The sequence below is a fragment of the Phytophthora ramorum genome (assembly GCF_020800215.1).
Source record: "Phytophthora ramorum isolate Pr-102 chromosome Unknown Phyram_PR-102_s0008, whole genome shotgun sequence".
Lineage (NCBI taxonomy): Eukaryota > Oomycota > Peronosporomycetes > Peronosporales > Peronosporaceae > Phytophthora > Phytophthora ramorum.
This window is the reverse complement of record NW_027150654.1, coordinates 1,322,878-1,327,430: the sequence shown is the minus strand read 5'-3', so window position 1 is coordinate 1,327,430 and position 4,553 is coordinate 1,322,878.

Genomic DNA, 4,553 nt, shown 5'->3' with positions numbered 1-4,553 from the left:
TGCTAATTTTAACCAATCACAACACTCCAGCCTCCACTGGATTCCGTGTAGCCTCCACCGGATTCCATGTAAAACATGCTGTTTAAATGTCACTTCTGCCATTTAACTGTCATTTTGCCTCCACAGCCTCCACCGGATTCCAGTGCAGTGCACGTATTCTGTATACAGCTAGACCCTATTTTATAAACCCTATTTTTCAAAAATTACAATTTCCAAATATTTTTCATACCAATATTAACAATTCATTGTTTTTTTCTCTTACTACCTCACATTACACTACATATTTCACCCTTTCACATATACTCCACCTTTTTACCAATTCCATATCACTTCAATTCCTACTGTTTTATATCTTTACACACTTTAAATACAATACTCCTACATACACTTTCCCCAATTATCACATCGCAACCTATTCCACTTTCATAACACTCCACATCAACACCTTTCTTACTCTATATAACCACCACATACACCTCACCCCATACTTCTTTCTCATTCATTTACTATATATATCTACCCATTCTACTTCTACATACTCTTCATATACACATACAAACCATTTTCACACACTCTATATTTACTCTTACGTATTTCTTTCTTTCAAACCTTAACCAACTTCTTCACCTTAAATAATATATTTATCCTTTTCCAATTCATCCTACATTAACCACTTTTCTTTCTTCTTCTCCTCCACCCTTTTATTTATTCATCTACCCACAACATTTTAATACACACTCCTCATATATCCACCTTCAAACTCTTCGTTTTTTTTTCTACACTCAACCTACATCATCATTATTTCCTTCTATATACATACACACCCTTCAATCATTCAACCTCTTTCTCTTCCATATACACACACACTCAACCACAACCTCGCACCTGCATTCATACATACTTTCTCCTCGCTTATCCACTCTCATTCTCTCACGCTTATCATCTCTATCTTCACACACACTCCATCTTCATTTTTTTTCATTCTACTTCCATAATAGTATTCCTCCTTCATATACATTCGCCCCTATTCCCTCCCAACGTTCATACTTTTCTCTCTTCTTTCTTATCCACACTAATCTAACTAATTTATCAACACTAAAACATTTCACTAACACTGTTACTTTACATACCTACTTACCCACACACTTTCCCCATTCTTATACTATTACTCTTTCACCTACCTCTTCACAAGTTACTCTTTTTCCTACCTTCTTCATCTACCCACAACTCTTTTACCTTCTTCCTCACACACTCTCGCCATTCCCATACTAGTATTCATTTTACTTTACCAAAATCTACTCTTTTATTTACCCCTCAGTAATGCACCCTCAACTATTTCTACTCTATCTTCTCACATACACCCGTAACTGTTTGCCCTGCATCTACACACACACTGCTCATGTATCCCCCCTCAACGTTTCCCCTTAACCTTCGTACACACTCTCCTTATGTATCCACCCTAAAACTCTCCATTTCCACTATCACTTTTCATCCTCTACTTTCGGACACACACTCCTCGTTCATTATCCTTAATTGGCGTCCACTTCATCTCAACACATACTACTCATACTTTTTTTTTACTTTCAACTCTATCCTTCATCTCCACACACACACACTCCATTCATCCATCCATCCATCCATCGAACCCCACACTACTCATACGTATCCACCCATAACCTTCTTCTTTTTCTCCACACACATACACATATACGGCGTTCGTCTACCTCAACCCTCTCCCCTCCACCTTCACACGACCTCCTCATTCAACTACATCAACTACCTCCCCTCTTCAACACATACTGTTCATACTTGTCCACTCTCAATTCTTTATCCCCGACCTTTACGGATAAACTCCTCATTTGTCCACCCTCAACTATACCCCACCCCATCCATCTCAACACGTACTACTTATACTAACCGACTCTCCACACGCACACACTTCTCATTCAGCCACCTTCAACTCTTTTTTCCCCTCCATCTCCATGCACACTCCTCACTCATCCGCCTTCAACTTCTTCCCCTCCAGTTCCACATACGTGCCACTCATACTTTTCCACCCTCCACATTTTCTTCTCCATACACACACACACCATTCATCAACACTCAACACTCAACTATTCCCCCTCCAAAGGACAGAGAGGCAAGTCTTTGACACACGCGAGTCGGTGCATTCAATTCGCCATATGTATAAACATGGATTCCCAAGTTTTCAGCTACTCCTGACGATGGTAGTTTTTCTATCTCCTGATTGGCTAGGAAGCTGTGCTGTCGAGGTTTATGCACTAACCCTGAATGACTTGGATTTCTATGCATGACTTCGAGTTTGTATGGCCCCCCGAACATGATAAATTGACCGAAAATGGTCGCGGAGTTTTCATATAGGAAACCCGAGCCAAAAATGGGAGGACACTGACCTCGGAGAAGACCCGGAGCGTTCATATAGGAAAACCGAGCCAATAAATGGAGGACACGGAGCACTGGCCTACCCTTCTCCGGTTTGTCTTGATATCACTATACTATCCTCTCGTGTATAGGGACCTTAAACTCCAATAGCGGTTTAGCGGTTTATTAAACCCTAGCGATTCCACGTATTCCCGTATCTCCCTCATGAATCAATACCCTTCTAATCTGATCAATCATTTTCAGCAGGGTACATGTTTTATATGCAATTTTTCATCTTCAAAATACCCTTTAAAAATGATGCCCTGTCAAACCTGTTCACCTTTTTGACGGGATATCAAGTTTTATAAAATTGTAAATTCGCATACCTGTCAAATCCGATCAACATTTTTGCCGGGTTTATTCGTTTCAATAGTTTTCATTTAGTCCATTTTGACCCTTTCATACTTGATATGACCGTGGTAACTGATATCAGATATGTCAGGATATCAATGTCCACAGGTGCACTGCTACTTACTAATTTGACAGGACAAATGTTCATCCGGGCGTTAATATGCAAGTTTGGATCGAAAGATGCTCTTTAATTGTAGATCAGCCTCCACTCGATACTTTCGCTAATATTAACCAATCACATCACAGCAGTCACCACTGCATTCCGTGTAGCTTCCACCGGATTTCATGTCAAACATGCTGTTTAAATGTCATTTCTGCCAGTTAACTGTCATTTAGCCTCCACCGGATTCCAGTGTAGTGCGCGTATTCTGTATATAGGTTTATCAAACCCGAGCAGTTTCTCCGTCGTACCGTACCATCTCCAGAAATGTATACTCGTCGAATCCGATCAATCATTTTGGACAGGTTATAAGGTTTAAGGTTTTCTTTTTCATATTTGACGTGTTTTTTTGTTGCTCAAATAAATATTTGAAAAGGACCAAAATATTCTTATTTGGGTTCCTAGGGGCCCGGATAAATGTTTTGGGGACCCGAATGCCCAAAATACTGAGGGGACCCACTATAAACGTTTATTGGGGCGTTAATATATATAGGTCAAGATGTTCACACCCAGTGAGAGCAGCACCAACGCGAGATCGTAGCCACTCAAACGCCGACGTTGCCGCTTCAACAGTCCACGCTCATCATCACTTCCCTCGAAAGGGTAGCCGAAGTGCACACCCAATTGCACTAGGATAGCGCTCTTGAATGCCTTGTCGACGTACACGTATCCGGGACCTTGCGCAACGAGAAGCGGACGCTTGAACCGAGACCAAAGGTCAACTTAGACAGGTACGGCAGTACAACGCACGGACCCGTCACCTCGAGGTAGTCGATGTCCAAGTCATCTTCGCCGAACAAGCGGTACGCTGGTTGTCCGGGAGTCGGGGGTGCGTCGGTCATTGGCTCGTCGGCCGTGGGAGCTCCAACGTAGATGTCGAGGATCGAGGGCGACGACGATGACGACGAAGACGACGACGGGGAAGCAACGGCTGGCGGAATCGGGTGTCGAGCGGGCGAAGGCTGCGGCACCGGGTCGGGCTGAAGACCGGGGCGAGGAGGAGTCGATCTCGGCTCTTCTTGGCTGGCGCATGCTGCACTGAAGAACCACTCTCTCGAGTTCGGGTTCATCTTGGCTCGAAAGATAAGAAGTGAGCAGCTCAGATCGATAGTCCCAAAGAAGATCAAGGTGAATGCAAACCAGCCCCAGACACCATGCGTAGGACAGTGTCCTACCCGGGCACATAATCGCGAAGGTTCAAGAAGCCACTACTGACCAATGAGAGGGTCGAAGGATTCCACGTAGTAAAATCCAGTACGAAAATCCAGTTGTGTACCCACGTGTGTCGTGCGCTTGCTGCGTCCCATAATCATATTTTGCTAGTGGGCGCAATCCAGATCACACCACCATGAAACCGCTATCATGAAGTGATATTTTAAAACGGTGACTACTACTCCAGACATCTCTTACTATTTCCAAATTGCTACGGCTTCTGTCAATTCCGGCCAAAACCTATAACTGTTGACGTACTACAAAATTGACAAAACACGTATCATTTCCCCCCAAATGGACTTTTTATTTGCAAAAATGGACTTTTTATTGTGAACTAAAAAAGTCCATTTTCCAATATCATACTCATAATGACCGCACTGACGAGTAG